Source organism: Ostrea edulis, chromosome 1 (genome assembly GCF_947568905.1).
Source record: "Ostrea edulis chromosome 1, xbOstEdul1.1, whole genome shotgun sequence".
NCBI lineage: Eukaryota > Metazoa > Mollusca > Bivalvia > Ostreida > Ostreidae > Ostrea > Ostrea edulis.
This window is the reverse complement of record NC_079164.1, coordinates 62,782,531-62,803,391: the sequence shown is the minus strand read 5'-3', so window position 1 is coordinate 62,803,391 and position 20,861 is coordinate 62,782,531. Positions and strand designations below refer to the sequence as shown.

Here is a 20,861-nt window from a genome sequence, read left to right as displayed (position 1 = left end):
TAATTAGATGTTCTTACATTTCATTTACAACAAGCTCGGTTTTAAATTCAAATGTCGCATCCTTAAAACAAAACTCTATTAAGTTGCCAATAGCAAATAAACCACAGTTTTGTAACCAGTTTTCTAAAATACAGATTTTAACTATCTTAACTATTGTTTCCATAGATTAAAGACAACTGAATTTCGAGAGATGGTGTGCTAATGGTATGGTTTTTAATGCTATTTAAACTATCCAAAATACAAATTTTGAAATGACATAATCCAATGATCACGACCTGTGTAGATGGTAAATTTGAAGATTGGAATCCCCTTTTTCTGTTTAGCTCACGTGAGCTGAAAGCTCAAGTGAGCTTTTCTGATCGCCTGTTGTCCGTCCTATGTCCATCTGCACACTTTTTACATTTTCGACTTCTTCAGAACCACAGGGCCAATTTCAACCAAACTTGGCCAAAAGAATCCTTGGGTGAAGGGCTTTCAAGTTTGTTCAAATGGAGGGCCATGACCCTTTAAAGGGGGAGATAATCACAAAAATGCAAAAATAGGGTTGGGTCATTTAAAAAACTTCTTCTTAAGAACCACTGGGCCAGAAAAGCTGAAATTTACATGAAAGCTTCCTGACATAGTGCAGATTCAAGTTTATTAAAATCATGGTTCCCGGGAGTTGGATGGGGTCACAATAAGGGATCTCAGTTTTACATACAAATATATAGGGACAATCTTCTCAAGAACCACTGAGCCAGAAAAACTGAGATTTACATGAAAGCTTCCTGACATAGTGCAGATTCATGTTTGTAAAAATCATGGCCCCCAGGGGGCAGAATGGGGCCACAAGGGGATCAAAGTTTTACATAGAAATATATAGGGAAAATCTTCTTTTCTTCTCAAAAAGTACTGGACCAGGAAAGTTGAAATTTACATGAAAGTTTCCTGACATAGTGCAGATTCAAGTTAATTAAAATCATGGCCCCCTGGGGTAAGATGAGGCGACAATAGGGGATCAAAGTTTTACATACAAATATATTGGGAAAATCTTCTGAAAAATCACTGGGTCAAAAAAGTTTACTTTCACATGAAAGCTTCCTGACATAGTCCAGATTCAATTTTGATAAAATCATCGCCCCCCGGGAGTAGGTTGGGGCCACAATAAGGGATCAAAGTTTTACATGCGAATATATAGGAAAAATCTTTAAATTTATATGAGCCAAGGTTACTCTGGTGAGCGATATTGCCCATGGGCCTCTTGTTTCACTTCCAAGAGTTTAAACTTATATACACAAGCTTTCAGATTACAGCGTATTAAAAAGTAATGTACATAAGAAACGAGGGACATGGCTTTACATACAGATTAATTAACACATAAAAAGTAATGTACATAAGAAACGAGAAACATGGCTTTACTTACAGATTAATTAAAATATAAAAAGTAATGTACATAAGAAACAAGAAACATGGCTTTACTTACAGATTAATTAACATATAAAAAGTAATGTACATAAGAAACGAGGGACATGACTTTACATACAGATTAATTAACATATAAAAAGTAATGTACATAAGAAACGAGGAACATGACTTTACATACAGATTAATTAACATATAAAAAGTAATGTACATAAGAAACGAGGGACATGGCTTTACATACAGATTAAAATATACTTTATTTACATTGTTCTGCAATGGAGTTCTCATATCTACAATGTTTTCCAAATTTTAAACCTCAGACACATGTATACAGCAGCAATAGCTCAACATACAATCGTGAATGGGACGGGCTGTTTAAGATTAGTCTATAAGCACCAATAGATTGACATTTCAACCTTCATAGATTGATGAATTTGCTATATGCCTTAAATATATTCCTATAGATATGAATATATGTATACAAAAATATGATTTTAAACGATACATGATTCTATGCTGAAACGGCTGATGCAAATCACGAACTAACTTCTTCCACCAATCAGATTACGGACACTCCGTAGGCCACAATGTCACGTGATCTATGACTATATCACCCTCGTAACTTGTGCCCCTTACGGCTTCGATTAAGATCTTGAAATAAAATGATGTAATTACGTAAGAAACTAACTACTGCAAGCATATTTACATTGACATAAAAGAAACATAGCAATAAGAATACTGTAAGCTGGGAAAATTTCGTCTCCTGTTATATTCGTCTACACACATTAAGATCCAATTTCGACGGTAAACGAGTACGATTTAGACGAGTTTGAAACGGAAAATTTGAAAGGGGGGGTAGTAAAAATATATAAAAAAAAAAAAAAAAAAAGGAACTACTGTATGAATACACATTCTGCATACAGAAAGGTATATTTAATATTTTACAAAATAAGCCGGTATCGGGATCGATCGTCTAATGTGTAAAGGTATCACACCGGTAATACGTCAGTTTCGAGATACGAACTCTTCTGTATAGGAGGTGCATTTAGTGGAACTTTGAATGCCTAAGTGGGACAGAGTGGATATACAGCCAACGAGGAAGACGATGAAATGTATTAAAAGCGGCTTCTCTTTAAATATGTAAATGTGGGAAATACTAATTACTATCGAAAGAAATGTTTTACCGAAGTGGAAACATACAAACAATGTCATATTTGCAAGAAATGTCTTGGATATGGTACTTATGACCAGCGAAGCAACGTGATAGGATAAGAATTCTATGTATTTAATTACTCTCTAAATACTTATCACTTACTTAGTTTGTGTATCAGTCGGGTTTACAAACAGCGTATGAGAAACTTACTGAGTACATTCACTTACGCTATGATGAATATCTGCCCCACTCCCGCGTGTAAACAAATTCTTTCGCGCCTTACTATGTACGAGAGTTCTCCAAAGGGAAATAACTCGGACGTATCTCGAAACCGGCGTATTAGGGAACATCTTCGTTCCATGGGTAGACCATCTGTATGATATGGTGACTGTAGGTGGAAAGGATAACGTTTTATAGCCCGTTATCGTCCACAGACGGACAACCCGATTCCAGTATAACAGCCCCCTCCCAACTTTGTTCCGGGGGTATGAATATAGCGTATATGTTTTAACAATCCGGGTTTTGTCAATTATGCAATAAATGATCAAATATTTCATTTTTTTAATGGGTTTCATATTCATGATGTGAATTTGAAATAGTTTTGATGTGGCGTTGGACACATAACCGACGAATGGAAATAGTGAAACTAAGCGCAGTACTTAACAGGTATGTAAAGAGAAGATTTTTGTTTTCTGAGTCCCATTGAAAGAGATAGATTAATCATCCACCAATTTCATTTCAAAGCCCCGAATAAAATACCTCAAAACAATAAATAATTAAAATATAATATGTAGAAGTAAACTTACAGCTACTTGTATCAACAAGTTTTCCCACCTTTGTATCTTTATTCAGATGCATGTTTAGACCGATCAGTTTTTGCCAAAATCTGCCTTGATGGCCAGATATTTCTCTGAGAAGTGCTGGACTGTTGGTTGCGTTTTTTGTCTTGATCTTGAGACTCCCAATATCAGATCCCTTCATATGATAACGTAGACTGAGGCAGTAGGTTTTCTCTGAAGATAAAGGCTTTATAGTTAAAGAGATACAATATCCAGTATAGCTTATTTTGGTATTTTTCTCACCCCAAATCATCTCATTCCTTTCTAGCATTATAAAAAATATATATAATAATAATAATACCATATTTATATAGCACCATTTTCATACACTATGTACGCTCAAAGGTGCGTACATAGAATGAATGATATTTATCAACTTTGAAACGATTGCATGTTCGTCAAAGTTTACACTGACTGTACAGTGTATATGGCAGATAGCTTTTTTGTCTAGGCGGCAAAAATTCAGGGGATATAATTTGAAGATTATAATTGTTTTAAACTTGGAAATAATTAAATTCATATATAAGCATAAAATTGTTATTTTTTACGGGAAATTATTTGTACGAGTCATATAGATTCATTTTAATTCTTGTAAAATATTTTGAATAAAGTGACATGTCGTCCTATTTCATACAAATGTATGTACTTTATATGGACATAATCATGAAGCACAATGTGCCACGTTACACACGTACGTCAAATATTAACGTACTCGTACGTCACACGGGTAAATGCGTTATCGGATATTCCGTTGTTATCGGACATTCGGTTCAATGATGTTGTATGTTTGGAAAACATATAGCAAGTTCATACGTGGATTTTATTGATAAAGACACATTCTATGCAGCGGTAATTGTAAAACTATTTCTATATATGATCATCCTTTCAACAGCAAAAGCGCACTTCAAGCAATTCTCGTTTAAGAGTTTAACAACACCGAAAATAGAAATTTCGTTATGTATTTCGTAAAAATTTACCAAAATTGTGATACTAGAGCAGTAGAGAATTGTATTTATTCAAGAGGGGATATTTATTTCAATTTTTAGACTTAGATACTCCTGTAGGAAATGATAGATCGAAATGAAAGTACAGTAAGCGGACAGTAAAGTTTATTAAAAACATTGGGTGGGATAAAACATGTTATCGGCAATAAGGTAGATGTTATCGGAAAATTCGTTTTTTCAGAATTTATGTTATCGGAAAAAGGTTTCCATCGTGTTTCAAAATACCTTATACAGCATTAACTAGACACTAAATTGGTGTTTTAGTGATAGAAAATTCGCGAAACTTGTGTTGTTAAAGTGTCCGGAACGAAGTAATAGAGATTTATAATCATAGTATTTGCGTTGCGCCATCCTCATCGGCTGGGTACTGAGTTTATGGATCTAATGGAAAATAAAAAAGTTTTTCTGGTGACAATTTGATTGATTGAATATTGCTCAACATCGAAAAATTAGAAACTGGGAGACCTGAAGACTTAAATTACAAAAAACCTAAAACTCTAGAAGCAGAGTTTACCTGATCAGGATATGGGGCTCACGGCGGGTGTGACCGGTCGACAGGGGATGCTTACTCCTCCTAGGCACCTGATCCCACCTCTGTTGTGTCCAGGGGTCCGTGTTTGCCCAACTATCTATTTTGTATTGCCTGTATGAGTTACGAGATTGATCACTGTTCGTTATCTTCACCTTGCATTGTATTTATGATAGAAAATCTAAAGACGCACAAATAAGATCAAAAGCTAAATGGATAGAAAATGAAGAGAAAAGTACTTCTTATTTCTTAAACTTAGAAAAACAGCATCAATCCTCAAATGTCATTACAGAAATTCTAAACTCAAACAATAAAAAGATAAACAAACCTAATAAAATATTGGGGGAAATGGTTGACTTTTATCAAAATTTATATACTAGTAAAAACTTAGATGATGAAATCATTGACAGTTATTTATCGGAGGTAAATATACCACTATTAAGTGATGAAAATAAAGACATGTTGGAACTGTTCCCAACTTTCGAAGAATGTACGGAGGCGGTTTCTAGTATGAAAAGTGATAAATCACCTGGTCTCGATGGTTTGCCTAATGAATTTTACCAAAGGTTTCTGGAATGAAATTGGACCGTATTTTTATGATGCTCTAAAAGAGATTTTTAACAATGAAACAATGACACCTACTCAAAGATTATCAGTAATATCATTGGTTTTTAAAAAGGGATCAAAGAATCAACTAAAAAATTATGGACCGATAAGTTTGACATATACTGACTGTAGAATAATTGCCATTATTTTTGCTAAAAGACTGCAAAAAAATTTCTCAGGGATAATTAATGAAAACCAAACTGCTTATATAAAAGGACGTTATATTGGGGACAATGCAAGACTCCTACTAGACATATATGAATATCGTGAAACTGGAAATTTGGAAGGAATATTACTATTATTAGATTTTGAAAAAGCATTCGATTCTGTGGAATGGAATTTTCTTTTTAAAGTGTTAAATATAGGAAATAATTTTATCAAATGGACAAAAATTCTATATACAGAACCAATCTTTAAAATGAAAAATAATGGATGGCTTTCTAAAATATGCTCGATGACAAGGGGGATTAGACAAGGGTGTCCCCTATCAGCCCTCCTTTTTCTTTTAGTAGCAGAAATCTTAGCGATTAGAATTAAAAAAAACAATAACAGCATTAATGGTGTTGTGATAAATAATTCTGAAATAAAGAGTATAGAGCACACAGACGATTTAACAGTTGCGGTAAATAATGAAATTTCTATAATAAAAAAAAAATGCCCTGTATGACAAATGGGATGATTTCAGCTTCTCCATCGTCAACTTCCCATATTTGTGTAGCAATATTCCATTATCACCTGCATATGGTGTTTATATATCTCAACTGATCCGATATGCAAGGGCTTGTTCTGGGTATAGTCAGTTTTTAAATCGAGGTAAGCTACTGACAAACAAGTTGATGGTACAGGGATTTCAACAGTCTCGATTGAAGTCAGCATTTCACAAATTCTATGGTCGTTATAACGATCTAGTTCGTCAATACAACCTCACATTGGGTCAAATGCTGTCTGACGTGTTTCATACCGATTGTTAAGCCGTTCTTGGCACACCGATTTTGACTGCGGATAACTCCGTTTACCTCATCAGGATATAGGGCTCACGGCGGGTGTGACCGGTCAACAGGGGATGCTTACTCCTCCTAGGCACCTGATCCCACCTCTTGTGTGTCCAGGGGTCCGTGTTTGCCCAACTATCTATTTTGTATTGCTTGTAGGAGTTATGAGATTGATCACTGTTCGTTATCTTCACCTTGCATGAAATAAATAAATTCCGTGAAAGTGCTGGCTTTAAAATTAATATCAACAAAACTGAATGTATTTTGCTTGGAAGATTGAAAAATCAGTTTGAAGAACTTTTTGGTATTAGAGTTACAAGTAAAGCGGTCAAGTGTCTAGGTAATTTTTAGGTCACGATAAAGAAGAATGTTACAATAAAAATTGGATGAAAATATATAATGAAATGGAAAAACTGTTTGAATCCTGGAAAAGAAGAAAATTAACACTTTTGGCAAAGCATGCATAATAAATACACTTGTCATTTCAAAATTAACATATGTATCGTCAATTCTATGTCTTCCTGATAAAGACTTTATGAAAAAAGTACAACGATTAATCTTTAACTTCATTTGGGATAAAAGAGAAAGAATCAAACGAAACACTATGGTTGGAGATGTAACAAGAGGCGGTCTTTCAATAGTAATGGTAGAATGCAAATTAAAAGCAGCATGGATACCGAGATTATTAAATTCAAAGGGAGTCTTACTTGAAATTTTAGATAATTATTGTAGAAAACTTAACTTTGATATATACTATATGTTAAAATGTTCAACTACTGATGTGGAGAATTTAAACAAAACTAAATTACCACTATTTTATAAAGAAATGTTGTGTTTGCTTTAATGAATGCAAAAGCGAACTTAACTATGATAAAAGATTACCTGATGATATTTTACAACAACCATTATGGTACAACACAAATCTGAAATATAAAGGAAAACCAAAATATGGTATCTTATATGTTAGTGATTTGTTTGATGATGGAATTTTTAAACCGCTAGAACATTATTCAAATATTAATGACAAATCTAACTAGCTATGTGAATACAAAATTATTATGACAATCACGAGAAAAATTCTCGGACTAAACGATTTTTCAAATTCAAGCTGTGTAAATAAACAAAATGTCACTAATTATAACTTCCTTCTTGGATTTACCAATATACTTAAAACATCAAGTTATCTTCTTCTTTTTTTTTTTATAAAAAATTAGTTGAAAACAAAGTTTTGAAAACCTAATATTCAGGCATTACTGTCTGAAGAATTCAGAATATTCGCTGATTCAAATTGGATAAATATTTATAAATGTAAATTTAAAGATTTGAAAGGCAAACAAATAGCAGAATTCAAATATAAGTTATTGAATATTATGTAATAATGCATATATTAGCAAATGGAAAAAAGATGTAAAGAATGAATGTACACATTGTAAGCAAGTTGAGACTACAAAACATTTGATTTACGAGTGTGATAAGTTTTAAATATATGGAACACTGTTAGCAGTTACATGTATCTATCCTTCAAAGTTCAATGGAAACACATTGTTGTTAGATTTTTTCAAGAACAAAATGATAAAACCAAATCCTTAAATTTACTTATTACTTATATAACCTATAGAATATACAAACATAAAATGTTATGTAGATTAGATTCTTTAAGTGAAACGACTTTTAATATGTATAATCATGTTAAAAACTCATTATGTTTCTATACATCAATATTGAAGTATATAAATGCAAAAGAGCATAAATTTTTTGAACATCTTTGTAAATTAATGCAACTTGACTGCTGTGATTAGACCAGTATGTACTATCCTTAGATATTTATCATTATAACTATACGGTCAACTTAGGACTACATTGTTTATATGTTATTCATTGAGTAATTTCTATGTTATTCTACTGTTGATATATCTACATCAACGTTGTATATGATATTTCTATGACTTCGAAAAATATTTGTTATTATACATATAGCGATATTATGTATTTTCATATAAATTATATATATGCCTTATATAAAATAATAATCATAATAAAATACATTCAATCCAATGGGCCCCTGACACCATTGGTGAGAATTATGCGGGAATATCCGAGGATATTTTATCCCAAATAATATGTATACTTTCTAATAAATGATGAAATTATAAAAAAAAAAAAAAATAAATAAATTAAAAAAAGAATATTGCTCAACATCCCTCTTGAGAGTATTTCACTCATGTGAAGAGGTTACCATTTCCAGTGAAGGGCTGTAAAAATTTAGGCCTATGCTCGGCGCTTATGGCCTTTGAGCAGGGAGGGATCTTTATCGTGCCACACTTTGTGACACGGGACCTCGGTTTAAGCGGTCTCGTCCAAAGGAGTCGCCTCTTCCGACAAGCAAGGGGTACTACCGGTAAGGTCCTACTCGAACCCGGATCCACACGGGCAATTTGTATATGTGTGATTGGCTGTCAGACAAATTAGTAAGGTTGTACATGAAAAGTATGGGTATTTTCTGCTAGGAAAGGAGAGTTTGGACTGATGTCAAGTTATAAAATGATCAAGTAAAAAAAAACTTTTTTCTAAAAATGTGAATTTTTGAAAACATTTTTAAAAAAGCTAAGCCTTCATTGAATCCGATGCTATATTTTTGTTTCAGATCCCACGGATGATTTCACGTGCTGCTACTGTAGCTTCTCGACATGCTATTTCTAATAATAGTAGAACATTGTACCGATAACCATCCCAATGATGTTATTAAATACAGACAATAAATCATTAATGATTTAACACGTGAAAAATCAAAGCTATACAATGAGAAAAAGGCATAAATTCATAAACTTACCAGAGACACCCAAGCGAAAATACATGTATATGTTACAGTAACCTACTAAGAACTAAACCTTGATGTACTACCTACCAAAGACCAATCCACATGTATATCATATGTAACAATATTAATTTCTACATAGAATATATAGTGGTTGACACAGGCACTAAAATGCGCTGACATTAAACTCAATTGAGATGGGTGGAAAGAGATAAATAAAGGTCCCTTTCTCCATCGTGATCAAACCCTAACTTGATGGTACAGTCATTTTCTATCAGATGAGGACATGTTTTTCGACCATACGCAGGTAGGCGACTGCGTACATATCATTTGAGAGAGAGAGAGAGAGAGAGAGAGAGAGAGATTTGCCGTTAAATCATTTGTGCCTAAAAACTAACTGCATTATATAATCCCGGTTTATAATTTAATCAGCATCACAAAGGCCATTCAATCAAATTAAATGTCCTTTTTTAATTTCAAATCATTTCGAATATCACTTTAATGTACATCATATATGTATGCTAGTACATGAAGTAGACGGATTAGAATATTCTTTGTAATCAGTAACATTTACCATATACATTATGTACATGTATGTACCTGTCGAAAACAACGAAAAAAATAATTCGTAAACCGACTGTAAAGTCGCATGCTAAAAAACTTTAGAAAATAATTTTATGAATTCTTTCAGGTTTGGAAATTGACAAGAAACCCTTTTTCTATGCACAAAGAGTAGGTGATTTCATTAGTAAAACCCAGGCGCTTCCGGGGGCGAAGCCCCCTGGCCCCCACCAGAATTTTGCTGTGTAACTACGGGGGGCCTTAAGGCGGTCCCCAGACCCCTTACCATACTTTCGTGTACACTTCATTTTCTTAATGGCTTCGCGCCTGTCATGCATAACATGCAATATGAAGCCATCGCAATTTAGTCCGATAATTATGCAAAACAGGCTTTTTGTTAAGCACTTGGCACATTTATTACTGACCATTTTAAATTATGCTATAGGGCTGATTCTTGCCCGATTGTTTGATATCAAAATTGTTACCGTATAAGTTTTACATTATGACCCCTGGGTCGAGGCCTCTGCTGGTGGACTGTTAGTCCCCGAGGGTCTCTACAGCCCAGTAGCTAAGTACTTCGTTACTAGCTTGAATATACGGATGTATATTTAATTGCTGTTATAGAATTTAGAAATTCATTTCAAAATTAAGGATTATCTCCCTCACGCATAGCTCTTATCCTTAGACGAAAGTGACTCCACTTTTTTGGCACACTGTTTCCCCTATAATAGCTCTAAAACTTCATTGTTATTTCGGATTTCAAACATTTCGGTTGAGCATCACTGAAGAGACATTATTTGTCGAAATGCGCATCTGGTGCATCAAAATTGGTACCGTATAAGTTTTACATTTGACTCTTTCGACACATACACATTTCTCATTTTCATTTCATTCTTTGAATTTCACACCACATATACTTGTACGTACATTAATTCAAATAGTCACACTTATTTGAATAACATTACAATTGAAGCCTGATTATGTTTGTCACCATCAGCAGAGTATTATATGCATATGTCAATATGTCTCTGTTTAAAGATAAAAAGATGCAGAACTCCACGTATTTTTGTATCTGATAGTCATTTTCAAATCTAACTGTAATGTAATATACATAGAAAAGAAGCAAAGCCCGATGAAGAGATCATATAACTTGTTTATAAAAGCAAAAAAGACAAATAAATTGCACTTTTTATTAGAAGAGAAGTCTTTTCCACCTTATTTTATTTCATATACAACTCATTAAATTGTCAATGCTGAGTAATTTGTGTGATTCTTACTATCCTCTACATTAACATCAACCTAATTACAGATAACCAAAACCGGAGTTTCTGATAACATTCAAAACAATCAACCGGATTTCCGAACTAAACCAACAGTAAGAGAAACACCAGTGGACATTTCTAGAGAAGGGACATCTCTTTTTATGGTCGATTCCATAGAGTCTAAGTTTCCATACCACCACTTCAAATCATGGATAGATTATCCGATAAGCACATAAAAGCATCAACGTTTCCTTTATTCAGTTTCAAGGCATGAATCCTTTCCATTTCAAGACCCTTGCGGTATAACGATCCTAAAGGACATGCAAGGGCAATATAATTCAGCATGCCTAGCATCACCGACACCTCTTGAATGGAATTACTTCGTTTATACAAAATGTTGTTTATCCTTGATTTGAATTTTCCAAATATAACGACAAAAGTATATTGTCCGAAAATGGGGGTGGTGGTGGTAATGTTTAAAAACGTTTGTTGTGCTTTCCTACGGTCCAAGTATATATATGTGTGTTCACATACACACGGGTAAACGCGTTATCGACTATGCGGTTGTTATCGGACATTCGGTTGAAATGGTTTCTGACTGGTAAGTTTATTTGCTCAAAATCATTGTTATTGACGTTCTTTTTGGACATGACAACCGGTTTGTGCTGAACCGTAAATATCAAAAGTCAAGAAAAATGCGCTCATGTATTCTGTTATGGTGATGTAGAAGAATAGGAAGTTTAAAAGTGTAGAATTTACCAATTTTGTTAGGTATTTTGATTACAATTTTTATTGTATGTAAATGCAGTCCGCCATTTTCGGTAATTTATCAACCATTACTTACTGTCAACAATATAACATATAGTCAGTGTCTGTTGAACAAGTTTTGTAGAAGCAGCCTTAGATGATATACGGACTGGAGGGCCGTGGTCGCAGAGAGACATTTCCAATTATTCAAAGATTTGCGATAAGCATATGAAACTCCATGTCGATAATTCCACGGTGGTCGCCTGCATTAATAATTTTGAATCGACACAGTCGGTGATTATTAACGAATTGGTTATTAGCATACGATTACAATATCTTTCTTTCCGTTGTCCATTTTTCAAGGGCTCATTAAACGCTCTAGCCGATTTAGAGAGCCGTAAAATTCGCGATGACACGGAATGGATACTAAACAGCGAGCTGTTTCTAAAGATAATTAGTGTGTACACTCGACCAGTTGTTGACTTGTTTGCATCTCCTATACATAATCAGATTATTTATCAAGGCTCCATTAATGATTTACTTGTACGTGGTACTCATTTTCATGTATATATATATTTTTCTCCATTTAGTTTGATTCCCAGGATTTTGAAAAAAGGTTTTGGAGGAAAAAGTACAAGATGTGATAATAGTGGTGCCGAATTGGCCAATAGCGAGATGATTTTCACTATTGATGAAACTGTGCGTACACAGACTTGGGGAAACATTGGTACTGCCACCGTCGACCACAAGAAGTTCACAAACTGTGTCCAAAACTTCGTCTTCGGGCATGTCACATTTCCGGAAAATGTACCAGGCCAAAGGTATTCCGGAGAGAGTTATTTTTATTCTTATGAACTCTAGGAGAACGTCAACTAAAAAGCAGTATGAATTCCATCTGGAGAGGTGGCTAGATTTCATAGCTCACAAATTAATTAACATATCTGATCTCTTATCGGTTACAGTTCTTTTAGAATTTCCAACGAAATTATTTGACATTCTTACAGTACAATAAATTCAGTCAGAGGTTTTTTGAGTTGTTTATTACCACCTATTAACAATGTAGCTGTTGGTTCAGACCCGTTAATTAGGCGTTTCATGAGAGGAATCTTTATTGACCGTCCTAATTTGCCGCGTTATACAGAGACCTACGATATGAGCACTGTATTATCGTATGGGGGACAATGGTATATTGTCAGTTTTTAACTTAACTTTGAAGCTTGTCATGTCATTAGCGTTAGTAACGGGACAGAGAGCACAGACGTTATCCCTTCTATGTTAAGATAATATGCATGTTTATGAAGATAGAATAGTATTTTGTGTACATGAGACGGTGATGTAAGAATACAACGATATAAGGCTTCAACTGTGCCCAGATTTTTCTGCGCCGTAAGTCTAAGGGTTTTATAAGGAGTAAATCTGTTAGATCTCGGATTTGTCCCAATATTTTCTCAGAGAGCTACAGTTCTGCAGCTAGTAAACTTGTCGCTTCTTTGCAACATCCTTTTGACATAAACTCAAATAATTGAAGATATCATTAATTATTTGAAGATATAATTAAAATAGTCGCTGAATGCAACAATGTGATGCGCGCAATCAAATCAATTATTTTTCTCAGGATTTGAATTGATGCGCGCATCAAAGTAATTATTGCTCTCATCAATTAAACTGATTCGTGTGTAAATCTAATTGATGGAAACAATAATTGGTTTGATGTGCGCATCAATTTAATCATTGTGCACAATCTCCAAATGATTAAAGTTAGAATTTGTATTAAGTTTGAAACCTTAAAATAACTTTTCCACAAATTGTTAATATATGTAGTACGGTGGACTTTGCATATCAATGTGTACAAAATGAAAAACGATTAAGATAATGAACAGCACTCAATCTCATAAATCTTATAAAGAATGCAAAATTGAAAATAGGGCAAACAAGAACCCCTGGAAACACCAGAGGTGGAATCGGGTGTCTAGGAGGCTGTCACACCCGCCGTGTCTAGGAAGCTGTCACACCCGCCGTGTCTAGTAGGCTGTCACACCCGCCGTGTCTAGGAGGCTGTCACACCCGCCGTGTCTAGTAGGCTGTCACACCCGCCGTGTCTAGTAGGCTGTCACACCCGCCGTGTCTAGTAGGCTGTCACACCCGCCGTGTCTAGGAAGCTGTCATACCCGCCGTGTCTAGGAGGCTGTCACACCCGCCGTGTCTAGGAGGCTGTCACACCCGCCGTGTCTAGGAGGCTGTCACACCCGCCGTGTCTAGGAGGCTGTCACACCCACCGTGTCTAGGAGGCTGTCATACCCACCGTGTCTAGGAAGCTGTCACACCCGCCATGAACCCACTTTCTTAATCAAGAAACATATAATCTTCTCGACATCTAAATAGAACGAGAACGTTGAAAAAAATCCAGTTTTACTGGCATTGTGGAGGAACTCAACGTTTCAGCGTTTGACGAGATGGACTTATTAGTGAAGTGGCTAAAACCAGAATCAACACGATTTGTAAGTAGCATTAGATTACCAAGCATAAACAATCCTTCTAAAGGAATTTTCAGAAAATGGGAGCAATTGAAAAAGCATAATTAACAAACCAGAACAAATTGGATAGTTTTCTTAGAACATCCTCGAAGGATCCGTAGAAGTTATATGACCTTTTTGATATTCTTACAGAAATTGAATCAGTGAAGGAGAATCCCCAGTAAGCAACATTTTATCGTAGTACGATTTTTCATCAGGAGTGAATCATATCATCAATCATTACCTCAATCGTTACAGTACAAATGGGTGTTACAGTACAAGAAAACCTACAGCATACCCTTTCCACCATTTACTTACTGGACTTCCTCAGAGAAATTAGCTCGATGAAAAATGACCCTGCACTTTAATTTGACGGACAAAAAACACGAAATTCAAGCAAACAAAGGGATCTTCCTCTATCCACACTCGCAAACAGATGTGGTTACGAAGATTAAGAATCAAGCGGAAAAAATACCAAGATTCCTAATACATAAGGCTAGTCATTCTATGAATTAATGTAGGACTTTCTGTTTCAAATCTCTTCAAGAAAGGAAATATTTTCTTAGACAGGCTTTTGTTACAAATGCTGTGAATGAAAGCTTTCATCAAGAAACTGTAAAGCTACCATAAAATGTGAACTTTGTGCACGCTGTCATCATGCTGCAGCATTACATATACATCCAGATCAACCGAAGCACATTCCCAACCATATCGATGGCGGGGAGAAAGTCGAGTCAAAAGTGACGGCTACTAGAAAGTAAAGTAAGAAATAACTGATAACAGGGGCCCATACAAGCAACGAAATATCAAATATGTACACTCAACTACGTGGAGTGACTTTCAGTGGTTGGTCATGTGCAGATGTCATCCCAGTGCGCAATTATTTGAAGGGCAATCAAAGTGTATGCCATCATGGATGAGCAAAGCAATCGCACACTTGTGAAATCAGAATTATTTGATTTTTTCGACAGTGATAATGATACTGAACAAACTTGTACCCTGTTTTCATGTAATGGACAATCTACCGGTAGTGGATGTAGAGCATGGGCACTTGCTGTGGAAGCTCTTGACAAAAGTTATCAATTCAACCTTCCAGCCATCATTGAATGTAATGAGATTCCAAACAGCAGACATGAAATTGCAACTCCAGAGGTACATGTAGCTGATGCACATCCCCACCTGCGAGGTATGGCTCATCACTTGATACCTCCCGATAATGAAAGCAGTATGTAGCGAAGCAGAAATTTCATGTACATGTATATAGTTTTACAGTTTTTATTTTAACTTTATTCATATATAATTATGCAAAGTCAGTGAATTAATAAAAGGTTTACAAATATCTTTAATTAGAAAGTTATTAAAAGTGTCTGTGTTGAATTTTTTATATTTTTCCTAATCAACTATTTTCCCGCCAAAATCATGGTGAGCGATTGATATGACACGTGACTTGGACCGGTGGATAGGTTTTACTAGTTTTCTTGGGGAGTAGTCACTTTGTCCCGTGTCACTTGATAGAAAGGCAGTACACTGTAGTTATATACATGTATTCCAATAGGAGTTTGGTGGAATTTTATATATGTTTGACTTTCATTTATATTGTGCAGTATTTTTTTGGATATTCATTTAGTATTTTCTATCCAGGTTGCTTATAACTAATAATTTGCATGTTCAATTTAGATTAGCACAGTACACAAAGTTTGTACGAGATATAAAACGTCAAAAGGACCTAAAGTCCATAATTTTGGTAAGTTAAATACTTTCATTATAATTAGCGTAAATATAAAGTGTAAATAATTTTAACTTTAACGCTTAATTCTAATAGTTAGTAAGGTTCAGCAGAGATCACTTTGTGAAATAAATGTATTGAGTGTTTCAGATATTTTATACATGTATCGAGAAAATATGTATAGCATGTATAGATACGTGTGATGAAGATTATAATTATACCGTTATGTTTTCTGCAATTTAAACATTTGCTGTATCATGTATATATTTCGAAGGTCGTGATTATTGAATGTTTTGTAGGGCTACTACATTCCATTGCATTACTTTGTATTGCTTTCCCGTGAATTGTATTCCATTGTATTTATACAGAAAATCTCTACTGCTGAATGAACTTTCAACCTGTGTTGTCGTAAGTGTCACGCAACTGCAGTTTACAAGTATTTTACTTTTGATAGGACGAGATCTTTCTCATCATGTTCTCAACCAAAGAATCGGACATCCTGATAGTCCATTTGCTCAAAAACACTACCTTGGATGGATAATGATTGGAGAGGTCTATGTTGACAAATCACAGGCCAGATGTTGTTGTGGCAAACAAACTAGCTGTCTTATCAAATGAAAGGACCTCACAATCTACTCCATGTCCAAATATCATGGTAAAGAGAGATCTGTGGGGGGAAAGAAGTTTATCCCATATTTGAACTATCCAAAGTGCACTGACTCGATTGAAAGCAACATATCCCAGATAGCAGAAGATGACGATAAGCAGGGATTATCTGTTCAAGACACAGCATTTTAGCTATTATGGAAAACGGCATCAATCGAAATAAAAATTGACAGTGGAATGCACCATTACCATTCCGTGAACCCAGCCTCATAACCGCATACTTTGAGTAACATGGCAGTCATTAAAGCCAATCTGTCAGACCTAAACGTGAATAAAAATCCCAAGAAAAGTGAACATTCAGTTGCTTTGATGGAATGTATTTTTGATGCTGGACATGCAGAATTAGCACCACCATTGAAGGACAAGGAAATGTATATACCATACCAAGAAGCTAGATCAGATAAGATTGTTGTTTGATTTTTCTGCTCAGTATGATGGATTATCCTTGACAGTTTCCTCGTGTTTTGTTGCGGTTCAGACTTGAGAAAATTGGCAGTATTGCCGACATGCAACAAATGTTTCATTGTTTCAAGATGCATGAAAACCATCGGAATTAACTACGTTTCTTCTGGTATGCAAACAATGATCATAAACGACAATTGGTGGAATACAGAATGTGTGTTCACGTTTTAGGCAATAGTCCTTCACCGGCAATATCTATTCATGGATTAAGAAAGACGACAAATAACACAGGACAAGAATTTGGATGAGACGTGAAGAGAATTGTTGAATACACCTTCTGCAATGATGACGGACTTATTTCCTTACCTTTGGTTGATGAAGTTGTGACTTTGATGAATTTAATTTAACCATATTTTATTGGGAAACTCAACAGGATTGGGCAACAGGATAGCTATGTAGGCCCTCTCCCAAAGTTTGATGAAGCGGACCCAGCAAACCCTTCTACGAGAAGGCGACTTCAAACTTCATAGAATTGTATCTAACAGCAGTGAAGTCATGAAATGTTTTCCTACTAAAGACCTTGAGAAAGACTAGATGTATCTGGATCTTTCTAAAGACTGTCTCCCTTCACACCCATTTTCACAAGTCAAGGGTTATCGATTCGTTACCTCGCACTAACCCTTGGCATCAATCACCTTTCAAAACATGGACGGAGCATATGATTGGTGTTGTAGCCTGTAGCGTAGAACCATTCAGACAGCGGCTTTTATAATCGACCGAAAACGAAACTAAACACGAATGACGCGACATCGGCAACATGGTGTAGAATTTGTAGCCGTCGAATTTATTACCTTTGAAGAGACAATTAGACGAATTTCTAGAATACTAGCCGCATGAAAACGATGGATTGTCCAAGTATGTTTATCGATTCTGTTTCAACATATTGAACAAGTTATCTAAAATTGACTATGAAACAGATTAGTAAATAGCTAGAACAATATGAATTGTTCATTACGCTACATATAAAATCAACACACAATGTTCATGATATTGAGAAAAATATCCCACGTAAGACCATTTTTTCTGTGTTTGCTTTTACCAAACTTGCATCTTAAACAAAGAACTCATTTCTCATTGACTGATTTGATATTAGATTATTTCGTCATCCACTGTCCCAAATCCATGTTTTGAATGGCGACTGATGTCAAGGGTTAGTGCGAGGTAACGAATTAATAACCCTTAACTTGTGAAGATGTTCATAGCGGACTTAAGGGATTAGTTAGGATCTAGCAACACTTATTTACCTTCAACCTCACCTCAGATGAGAATACTATACCAGTCGTGGAGTCCTATCTTGTTTGAACAGTGTTTATGATCCGTCGGGATTTGTAACACCTTTACTCATCACGGAAAAACTGTTGTTAAGAAAGTTAACATCAGAACCAACAGATTGGGATCTACCTTTACCAGATGGATTCCTCGAAGAATGAGAATTTTCAGGTCTTTCAGACGACAGCTGTCCCAGCAACTGCATCGTCTAAAAGACCTGAAAATTCCTAGATGTCACTTTGATGTATCTGTCAGAGATCTGGGAAAATTGTTCACGTATTTACAGATGCTTCAGAAGAAGAAATTGCAGCAGTTGCTTTCCTTAGAGCTAAAGATAAAAATGCTAATACCATCATGGATCATGGATTTATACTTGTCATGGGAAAAATAGCTCCAAAGAGTGCAGTAACCATTCTGTGTCTCAGTCCTTGGTGTGGAGATATCTAGATTTATCAGAGAGCAGTTAGACATTGCACCAAAGCATTTTCAGTTTTATACAGACATCAATGTAGTTCTCGGGTATACTTACAACAAGACAAGACGATTTTATATTAACATCAGTAATAGGATATAACAAATTCACAGATTTTCTGCACCAAGTCAATGGAGTTATGTCCCACAGCAACACAACCCCCGCTGATCAAGGAACAAAACCTATTTAACCTGAAACAATGAAGGAACGTCCCACAGCAACACAACCCCGCTGACCAAGGAACAAAACCTATTTAACCTGAAACAATGAAGGAACGTCCCACAGCAACACAACCCCGCTGATCAAGGAACAAAACCTATTTAACCTGAAACAATGAAGGAACATCTTTGGCTTCGTGGACCAAGTTTCTGAACATTTGATACTCTTAGTAAGAAACATTACGAATCAGAAGGGAACTTACCTGAATATCAACTCATTGACTCTGACAAAGTTAACGAGTTAAGGCCATTCATTCAGTGAAGAAGACCAACGTTGAGCTACCTTTCATTGGAACCAGTAGATTCGCCAAATATTCTACATGGAACAATTTAGTGGCAGGAGTTGCACTTTTAAAACACTTTGAAAGACACTCGAGCAGTAAGAACTCTTCATGCAGCGGTTGGCATTACTGTGATCAGGTTAAAAATGTAGAATTTTATCGCGAGACAGAAAAAGCGATTATACAAAGTGTTCAATGTGAGATACTCCAAGAAGAAATCAAGTATATCAAGGAAAGTCGAACTACCAACAAAAGGACTTCCCTCAGTAAACTAAACCCGACAATTATCCATGATGGGATTCTCTGCGTCGGAGGAAGATTAAACAATGCCAAACTCCAAATAAATTATAGGAACCCTATTATCATGCCAGGAGGAAAGCATCCTGTATCCATATTGCTGATACGGCACTACTATCACCTTGCCAAACACCAAGGCCGCCATTTCACTGATGGAGCCATAAGATCAGCGGGCTTTTGGATACTTGGAGCAAAATGATTATTTTCATTCACATTTTTCCATTCTGTCACATGCATAAAAATGAAGAGGAGACCATAATATCAGATAATGGCGAATTTGCACACAGTTAGAATATTATCTGGTCCTCCATTTACCAATGTCGGAGTGGATACGTTTGGAACTTGGGAGATCAATGCACGGAAGACATAGGGCTCACGGCGGTGTTGACCGGTCGACAGAGGGTGCTTACTCCTCCTAGACACGTGATCCCACCTCTGGTATGTCATGGGGTCCGTGTTTCCCCAACTCCCTTGTTGGAGTTATGAGATGCATTACTGTTCGTTATCTTCGCCTTTCATTGTCGCAGATGAAAGCAATGCCAAATGAAATATAATAGAAAAATATCGATTCTCATAAACTTTTAGCATATCTTAGATTTTCTTTTATCAGAGACATATGTTATATATGTATTTGCTTTTATACAATGCAGTTTTGCCTACTCTTAGTTACTATGTTAATCTCCGTTTAGAATTAACCCTTATCATTTTTTATGTATCTGTTGTTCTTTGTTTTATTTATTTTACAGCGTACAGCGTAATTGTATTGATTATATAAATATAATGATAATAAAAAGAGTCAGTAAAATGTAAGTATTAACACACCACGTGCTATTTTTCAGCAATATTTGGATCCATGCATATCTAACTATACCCTTTACACATGCTCTAGCATAATAAAATTAGTGATAAGTCCTTACTCCAATATCTATGTACAGTCGATGGATTTACAGACGCCATTGCTTTCTTTCCGACCACGTGTGAAGAAGGCGCGCGAAATGCATACATTATACAAACAAGGCCAATCGACGATGTCCAAGAGTTAAATTAG

The 20,861-nt window shown here is 35.4% G+C and overlaps 1 long non-coding RNA gene across 1 annotated transcript; it reads right to left on the bottom strand.

Annotated features, from left to right (window-relative positions):
- Positions 1-189: 189 nt before the first annotated feature.
- Positions 190-3,563, bottom strand: LOC125648154 (uncharacterized). The gene is made up of 2 exons (XR_007360213.2): positions 3,389-3,563; positions 190-2,052 (listed from the first exon to the last, which is right to left on the bottom strand). It is a non-coding gene; the product is annotated as an uncharacterized LOC125648154 (long non-coding RNA).
- Between the last annotated feature and the right edge of the window lie 17,298 nt (positions 3,564-20,861).